The following is a 9,574-nucleotide window of genomic DNA, read 5'->3' as shown; positions in this document are numbered from 1 at the left end:
AGAGTGCAACAAACAACTTACAATGAACTTTTTAAAATTCTGTTTGTAAATTGAAGGTTTCCTGTAGGGATAACTATGTTCCCTTTTTTTATTCTGTAGTTCAAATATTTTAATTAGATTAAAGTGGAGGAGTTTTCACAGTATGTTGTCAGATGTAACCCTGAAAATTAACTGGCAACAGTTAATGATTAGTGACAGCCACCAGCACCTATGAAAGCGTCTATCGTAAACCACCGTGCTGTGCAAGCATGTTGTTTACATTATTTGGCTTCATCTCTTGACAACCCTGAGTTCAGTTTTTATCTGATCAGCCCGTTTTAAACAGAAGGTACCCAATGCCGGGCGACCGTTGACTGAGGTCACACAGCTGGAAGCAGGGACCATGGAATCGCCACCCACAGCTGTCCACCCAGGTAAGATTTCCAAGTATTCATGGCCAGGCTGCCTGGCACTCAACAACCCAGCTCTTGAAGTTCAGTTTCAAAAGAGGCTAATTTTGCACTTTCAGTTAAACGTGACCTAAATTATATAATAAACGTGCTTGATGTGAATTTTTATTCAGAATTCAAAGTATTCAGGGCTGCTAGAAATGTGCTGGACCAGCATTTTTAAGTTCTTTGAGAACAACTACAGAAACAAATCCAGTCCAGTTTCTCACAATGTTTGCCTTGATGAACCGCAGGGAATACTGGCTGCTGATTTTTAGCTGTTTCCCTGCTAACACCCATGAGTACAGAGGTCTTAAAAAGGTGCCTTTGCGGGCATCACCTGGAACCTTGGTCTCCTGCTAATGATGTTAAGCGTCAGCCTTTAGCTGCGGCCTCTTTAAAACTCTCCATGAATGCAAAGGGGGTGGAGGGTAGGAGCAGGGGACGTGAGTCACTGCCTAAAAGCAAAAACCAGAGGGGCTGTGACAGAGCATCACGCTCACCAACCTCACAGATCACTCTGGAAATAGGAAAGGAGCTTGTTTCTACAAGTCAGGTCGACCTGCTAGGAAAGAATCAGTTCCAGTGCTTGGCCCTCACACGCTGAGGCTTCCACCAAGAGAGGTGCCTGGAAGCTCCTCGGACACCTGCCGAGGACGAGCTCTAGATCCAACAGACACAGAACACCTGCGTCCGCGGGACCCTGGTGATGCTGGGGAAATGGAACATTCTGTGGCTCCCTCCTTGAGCAAGGCCGAGTGCGTTCACGTGCACGTACGTGAACCATACAGGTCACAGGGATGCTGTGCTGCTGCGCGGTGATCATCTTGGCTGTATATTTCTACTTCCCTACTTTGTGGACATCTTTTGACCAATGATTCATATTGATCACGGGCAGAACATCTGCCTTTCAAAAGGAACAGTATCATTTCCCAACAGTTAAGAATTCAGGATGGAGCAGTTTGGAAGCACTCGGCTGCAAAGGGGGCTGTAATGTCTCACGAGGGAGGGCAGCCCCAGGGAGAGTGAATTCCACACCCACAGGGCCATCGAGGACCCAGAATGCCCCCGCAGAGGCGTGGCCCACGGAAAGAGAGCGCCTTCCTCCTTCCCTCTCGTCCCTGTCTCAGAGTGAAGAAAATGTTTTCCCCAAGTTGTTCCTACTGTGCTGCCCTGGCCTCAGCCCCTCAGAGCGCTCGAAGGTCGTTGACATCAAAAAGTTTTCTAGCTGGAATCTTTGTCCGTCTAATCAGCCCTCAAGAAACCCCACTCCTCAACCACTGCTGTAGTTTTTCTACCTCTTACCTTTTATGGGTCGTTAGAAGTTGCCAGCCAAACCCAGTGTTTCCAGAAAGAAATTGTAAATATTAAATATCTTAGAATTACAGGCCTGTTATGTGGAAGAAAACCCAGTTAATTTTAATGGGCTATGGATAATCATCAGAAAAGTCATTTCTGGAAATTTAAAAAACATGGTTGTTTCTTTTAATGACACATATTCTCCCGGAAATAGACCACTGGACTGATTCTGCTCCAGAATCCTGCTGAGGCAAAGGATGGGCCCAAATTCTTCGTGGAACAGAAGCCTGGGACTGGCCTGGCACACGGATTGCAAAGCTGGAAAAGCTGCAAAACAATGTCCTGCAAAGAAAATCAGACTTCCGCCTTGATAGGCAGACAGCTCTGATGGAAGCCCCTCAATCACAACCTATGTTCCTTGGGCCCATAATTAAGAAACTTAGAAAGACTCTTGAAACCAGCTGGAAAAGTATGCTGTCTTGCCGGCAGAGTTTCAAACAGGCTGATGATTACCATGGGTCAGCCTTGGCGTCCATGAGCCCTCATCACAGTTGATTATATGAAACATATTTTTTGCCAGCCTCATCAAAAGGAAATACAGTAAGATTCGGTGGGTCGATCTCATTTTCTCGAGCGCAGACAAGGCTTCACAGTGATCTGAGACTCAACTTTGTTCTCCCCAGAAGGAGCAGCAGAGTCTGTACGACCCCTCTGGCACAGCTGAGCCAGTGTTTCTGGAATCACTGACTGAGAACATTTTCCTCCCCGTGAACTGCCAGAAGTTTCTTGGGTTTATTCAAGCTAATCTGTATTCCAGAACAATTCCGGACGAGATTTGTTAGGAATACTTCAACAAGGTGCTGTTTGGTAAGTTCTGAACTGAAAGGATCTCTTTTTGTATTATACTAAGTGATCTAGTAAACGGAGCAAGAATTCTTTGAAATGAAAGCAGACCCTGAGGCTGGGGCCCAGCAGCCTGAGTTTTAACACGACCTCCAGGAGATTCTGACCTCCCTCAAGTGTGAGAACGAGGGCCCTAGGGTGCCAACTTGGGTTGTCTGATAGCTCTGGGGAGTCAGACTAGTCTAAACACAAGAAATCCCTGGGGGATTAACATGCAGGTTCCCGGGCTCCTCTTTTGTAGATCCTGATCCAGTACGTATGGGACAGGGGCTGGGGATCCGTGTCTTTAATCAATTCTCCAGTCATTTTTTTTATATTCCTTCCTACACAGGAAAACACTGCATGGAGAAATGGGGTGGCAGGGAAAAGCGTCTCACTCTGAATCACTCGGGCCTGGGCCGGTCCTAAGGTAATTGAAAAGGAATTGATTCTTAATTACCCAGCACATCGGAGCACAGGGATAGAGCATGACCTTTCGGCCCCGTGAAATGAGGAGCTCACCCTCCAGTCCAAGGAGCTGAGCATGAAGAGCCCTCACTCCACGAGGACTTGACTCACTTTAAATCAATTTGCTTCTTATTAAGATGCACTTCAATGAAAAATCATTCCAACTCTTCAGCCACAAAAGGATAGCCCATCATTTAAGGCTTCCTGAGTGTGTCAGTTGCTTAAAAAGGTTTTAAAGAGTATGGTAAATATTTTACCAGAGGGATAAGTTATTCAATAAGGAGATTATTTATTAAAAACTAGTAATTTATTAGTTCATGTATCTCTATTTTCATGAAAATGCATTCTTTTCATCTGGGCATACTTTTCTATGCCCACAGCAGATTAACCTGTGAGTTGACAATTCTGTTAATACGTAAATATAGTGAAATATAATTTAACTTGTGAAAGTAACAGGTTTTACTAGTAAGAAGACATATCTGTAAAATTACATTTTAAAAGAACTCTTGGAGGGTTTTAAGCATAGTTTCATGTACTTAAAAAGAAATCATGTTTGCTATTTTGGAAGAAAGAACAAGTTTCTCATTTATCTTTTGAGTCATCCATCCTAAAGGAAATAACTAATGCATGACTTTTTTTCTTCTTATTGGTAAGAAGGAAAGCATTTAATGCTTAGGCCCAAAGCCAAGATGTTGAGTTCAAGTATTTACGGTCAGATATTTTATTTCGATAATAAAAAAAATAAATTAGAATAGTTTTCGTTGCAAGCAATGACTAAAAATGGCTTCAACAGTAAGGATATTTAATGACCTCATAAAAAGGTCCAGAGGTAGGCAGCTCTGGAGATGTTTAATTTATTGGTTCCACACGGTCCCGACTCCAGGCCGGCTGCTCTGTACTTACCTCGACTTTCCCCTCATCCTGACACACTGTCTCCACGCATCACATCTAGGGACCAGCCAAACACCCCTCCCAAAACCCTTTCTTCCTGTCCGCCTCTGCTGTGGGTTGAGTTGTGTCCCCCCAGAAGGTATGCTGAAATCCTATCCTGGGACTTCAGAATGTGACCTTATTGGCAAACAGAGTCTTTACAGATGTAATCAAGTTAAGATGAGGTCATGCTGGATTACGATGGGCCCTCATGCAATGACTGGTGTCCTTTAAAGAAGAGAAGAGACACAGAGGGACACAGAGACAGTGCCCTGTGAGAACAGAGGCCAAGACTGGAGTGATGTGTCCGCAAGCTAAGGAGTGCTGACAACACCAGTAGCTGGAAGAAAGGCAGGGAACAGATTCTCCCTCACAGCCTCTAAACAGGAAGCCGCCCCAGGACACCTTGATTTTGGACTTCCCTCTCACCTTGATCTCTGCTGGGGATCTGCCCTTTGTTCCGGAAGCTCAGAACCCTCCCTTCTTTCCCAGACCTCACTAACTCATTCAGACTATCTCTGGGTGCCTGGCTTAGCATTTTACAGCCAGCTTTTTAAAAGAAATCGTAACTGGTATATCAAGGGTTAATTTGCTTTCTAGAGGTTTTTTTTTTTTTTTTTTTTCCCCTAAGCAAGAAAATTGGCAATTCAGTTAGGTCTAAAATTCATCTGAGGCTTCTGACAACTTGTTTGCGGACGTAACTGCTCTGGTGCTGGCAACTTTAGTAATCAAAGAGAAGCTTAAGAAAAACTGAGCACTGCAAAAGGAAGAGGGAAATAATAAATTAGAATTGAGTCCACTCTACCAAACATTTTATTATGAAGATTTTCAAACATACGGCAGAGCTAAAAGAATTTCCCCAGTGAGCACCTGTATCCACACCACCTTGTTTAACACGTGATGGTACTTGCTTTATGGTAGCTCTATTCTCTTTCCATCCCTCTGCCCATCTGAGAATTAATTTTTTAATTAGATGATTACCAAATTGCTCTGGGGGCTCTTTGTAGGGAAAGTACAGAGCAGACTCTGGGCACTTACTTTCCAAGTTCATCAGCCCAGGATAGAAGCCCTTCATACCTGGCCCCCCACCCCTGTGATACTGTGATTTATAGTAAGAAATATGTATTTGGTCGTTGTCCCGTTTCTGGCTCGGATCCTAAAGCCCTTGGAATTTCCTAAGTGATAAGAGCTGTAGAGGTGTCTTGATATCCAGAACAAACCACACCTGAGTTTATGTTAATGAGGTGATTTTTGGAAACCACCTAAGGATGGGGGCTGGTTGCCAGGGGAAACAACCCTGTGATTGGAGCGTTGGAGCTCTCAGTCCCACCCCCCCCAGACTTCCAGTTGGCAAGAGGGGCTGGAGGTTGAATCTATGGCCAGTGGCCAGTGATTTAATCAATCACGCCCTGGTGATGAAGCCTCCGGTAAAAACCGAAAACGGGGCTCAGAAAGCTTCTAGGTTGGTGAAGCAGAGGGGAGAGTGGTGCACCTGGAGAGGGCATGCAGGCTCCCTGCCCCTTTCCCACACCGCGCCCTATGCAGCTCTTCTGTCTGGATATTATCTATGAAGTAAAATATCTTGCTGAGTTCTCTGAGCCGTTCTAGCAAATTAATCAAACCCGAGTAGAGGGTCATGGGAACTTCTGGTTATAGCCGTTAGGCCACAGGCACAGGTAACCAGCTGGACCGTGACGGGAGCCTGAAGTGGAGAGTGGTCTTGCAGGACTGAGCCCTTCACTTGTGGAGTTCGATGCTGCCTCTGAGTAGATGGTATCAGAGTTGACTTGAATTACAGGACACCCAGCTGCTGTCGGGGGATTGCTTGGTGTGGAAAAACCCATATGTTGGGAGTTGGAGTCTGAATCTTACCCCTCTCCCTGCTGCACCTCAACCAACACATTTCTCTGTTCATTGCCCCTGAAATATGTCCCCAACCCAACCTGCATCTCTGCCTGGTAACCTCCTATTCAATGTTTAAGACCCAATTCAACTATTCCCTCTCAGAAAAAAAAAAATAACCTCCGTTCTCTCAAAGAGAGGTAGTCTTCTTCTGTGATCCCCAAAGTATTTTGAACATGCCTTTAACACTTGTCACATTGTCCTCAAACTCCTTGCCGTGTGTCTGTCTCCCCCACTGTCTGAGGGACCCTGGGGGCCTCTGGGGACTTTATTATCTTGAAGTTCCCTTTGGTGCCTGCTACAAGTCCTGGCACGTTGCAGGTATGCAGGTGTTAGGCAAATGGACCGCAAGAGAGGTAGCTGGAACTCTCTAAAATAAACTAAGTAGCCCCACTTGTAAGTATGCAAACCTACTTAGAAGTGTCATGTCAGAATTTAAGTCCAAGCTGCCTTGTCCCTCCTGTCATCGCTCCCATTAAGTGGACCAGCCTGAAAGCTCACATACATGTTAGTGAAGATGCCCACCGTGGCCCTTGTTCTTCTGTGTAAAGGATAATTCCGCCACAACTAGAAACATGAAACAGTATAATGTCTGAGCAGGTGTTTCCTAAAGAGTGTATAAAAATAGCTGCTTCTCAAAACCAAACAAACAAAGTTCAGTGGTTAAGCTGGGGAAACACCGAACTAAGCGAAGTGCACAGGTTTCTTTTCTACAGTATTTCTCAGAACTTTCAGTCCAACGTGAATTTCAAGCAGCTGGGGAGAAGGGTTTCCAGCACAGAGCCCTTTTGCGAAGCGTGGGAAGGCCGGCTGCAGCGACATGCCGTGGAAGACCCCGCTCTCTCTCAACTCTGTTTACCTGTTTTGCTTCCTACCCCTTGACCACCATCACGTCCTGCATTTCAGGCTTAATGTTGAATTTCTCATCGTAAATATTGTGCCAAACGTGGAGGTGATGGAGTTACACTGGGCTTTGCTATCTTTCGGTCTGGACATAGCCCGTCGTTCAGCTTAACTCAGGGCATCTGGTGTGGCACCAATCAGCAGGAGGCCGCCAGGAGAGGAAGGTTCCAGGCACCCACTGAGATGTGTCATTGTTGCGAAAGAAACCTGTCCTCAAAAAGAATCTGTGTTATCAACATCCAAAGCCTTAAGGAAGCCAGTACTGCCATTGGAATCCCTGAGGAAATGCCCATGACAGATGTGCGGTTTAGAAAGAGCACTGCTGAAGGCGATAGGGCACTGGGTTTGGAATGAAGCCGATCTGGTTTGAAGCCCAACTCTCACTGCAGGACTGGCTGCGTAACTGGCAGGGCCCAGTGCAAAATGGAATGCAGGTCCTTTGTTCTGAAGCTATTAAGAATTTCTAAGGGGATGGGGGTCCCTGAGCCCAAAGCCCTGTGCACCGGTTACAGGCCACGAACCTGGCCCAGGCTTATCGCTCACAACCTTGGGAAAATCATTGGACCACCCCAGCGTCCTGACTCTCATTTCTGTGAAGGGATTGCTGTGTACATCCCAGTGAGACCATGGATGTGCAGTGCTGGGGGGCAGGGGGCTCATGTACCCATTTGGTGGGCGAAGGGAAGGAGAGAGAAGAGGGGATGGGAGGTAGGTGAGTGTGAGTGGAGACCCCGTCTCCACCCACAAATTGAAAGATGAGCCTAGTGTCCAGACCCAGCCTAAGAGCCGCCCCAGACCTCTAGCTGCAGTCAGCCCCTGGAGTCGGGCAAGTCCCCAAACTCAAGAGAACTATTCACAAGAAGGTATGGCCGGGAGCCTGCATGATTTACTGCTAATTCTCAAAACTAAAGCAAACAAAGCCCCAAGAAATACGGCCTACCCATGACCTTCAGCGTGAGACCAGAACAATAAACAGGTTAAAGCAAAAGGCACCTGACCCACGTGCTATGAAGAGGCAACATGAAGTAATCGCTTTCCTGGGACCTATAACCCAATTCCCACGCCCTCCTCTATCCCCGGATGAGGAACTTGAGAGCCCTCCCTGCCTGCCTTTCCCAAGCCTGGAAAGAGGAAGCGCTTGATGGGCACTTCCTCACACAGTAATTCATTTGATAGCCACAGTGACCTGGAGGCATTTTTATATATTCATTTGTTTGTAAACAGAAGAGTCAATGACACCCCCGAGCTAATTCTAGGATGTGCTGGCTCTTTTCCACCCCAGGGCCTTTGCATGTGCTGCTGCTTTTGCCTGAGATGCTATTCCTCCGCTCCACTCCTTACCTAGCGGACACCTATGTCTACTTAAATCTCAGCTCAAACATCACTCCTCAGGGAGGCCTTTTCAAATCTTGCAGACCTTGCCCTGTTTATCACTTTCATAGTGACCTGTCCTTACCTTTCAGAGCTCCTCTCATGGTGTGTAGGTATATCTGTGGTTATCTGATTAACGTCTTTCCCTCTAGTCTGTAAGCACCAAGAAGGCAGGAACTCACCATTTTGCACACAACTGACTCTCCAATGTCCTGGACATTGCCTGACCCACACCCATGAATAGGTATTCACTGAATGAGTGAATAAGCTTGCCCAACATCACACAGCTAGTATGAAGCAGAGCTGGCATTCAACCCAGATCGCCTGACCCCTAAGTCAGTCCACGTCCCCACTTTATCTTGTTGCCAAATAGGAGAAAATATCCGTTACAAATAGGATAAAGAAAATCACTTTTTTCTTTTTCCATGATAAAACTTTCCACTGTATTATGTCATGTTTTCTTGAACCCATACAAAAACATGAGCCTGCCCTCAGAGACAAAGCCCACTTTCTATGCCTTCTCTGCCTTCAAAACATTAATAGATAAAAAAAGTTATAATAAATAGATGAGCCAGGCGAAGAAGTTGTTGAAAGTCGCAGCTGCGGAGGAGCAGGCGGCCGGATCCCAGAGTCCCAGAAACACAAAGGATTCTAGAGGTCGTCTGGTCCCCCATCACGGCTCTAAAGAGGGGGAACGGAGGCACAGAGAGGTTAAGTGACCTGCCCCAAACCACACAGCTAGTTAATCCAACGTGAATCTCCTACTCTCAGACATATGCTCTTCCCACTTTCTGTGTTTCTGCAGCCAGATTGCAGCAGATGCCTTTTTGGTAGCTCAAGAAGATGCTTGCCTTGTTAAGCCCTGCCCAGCTGTGCCACTTCCTGCTTTCCTATCACAGGGGAAGGACTACTGAGTGTCTAATGTCTTATTTGGGTTCCCCCAGCAGTGAACCCTAAGATGTAAGTATGTGAGAGGTGAAAGAAACACATCAGGGACTGGGAAAATGAGGCAGAGAAGGGAACGCAGCTGATAAAGGGTGGGTTGTCAAGCCAGCTTCCACTGTGGGCACCACGGCTTGGTACCCCTGAGGCACTCTGGGAACCAGTCTAGGGCGTGCCTCAGACTTATCCCCCAAGGGGTAAGGAGGCTGGAATATTTATATACCAACTTCCATCAGCCATTGCTTGAGCCCTGCTGGGGGCGGAGGGAGTGGGAATGAAGTGATGTTAATTCACTGGCATTTGTGGCAACAGAGGTTCCAGGGGCAAAATAAAGCTCTCAGGCGAAGAGCTGAAGGTTGCTGGCAAGTCGGGGGTCAAGTGGCAAAGGTGGGCGATATGGGAAGGGCACTATGGTGACTAGAATTGTGTCCCCCCAAAAAGGTATGTTG

At 46.5% G+C, this 9,574-nt stretch overlaps 1 long non-coding RNA gene across 1 annotated transcript; it reads left to right on the top strand.

Moving 5' to 3' along the window:
* Nucleotides 1–1,840: 1,840 nt before the first annotated feature.
* On the top strand, nucleotides 1,841–9,124 carry LOC307179160. The gene is made up of 3 exons (XR_013825333.1): nucleotides 1,841–2,594; nucleotides 2,962–3,039; nucleotides 8,989–9,124. It is a non-coding gene; the product is annotated as an uncharacterized lncRNA (long non-coding RNA).
* Nucleotides 9,125–9,574: the final 450 nt, after the last annotated feature.

This window comes from Stenella coeruleoalba (genome assembly GCF_951394435.1).
Source record: "Stenella coeruleoalba genome assembly, chromosome: 20".
NCBI lineage: Eukaryota > Metazoa > Chordata > Mammalia > Artiodactyla > Delphinidae > Stenella > Stenella coeruleoalba.
This window is presented reverse-complemented; position numbering and strand designations above follow the sequence as displayed.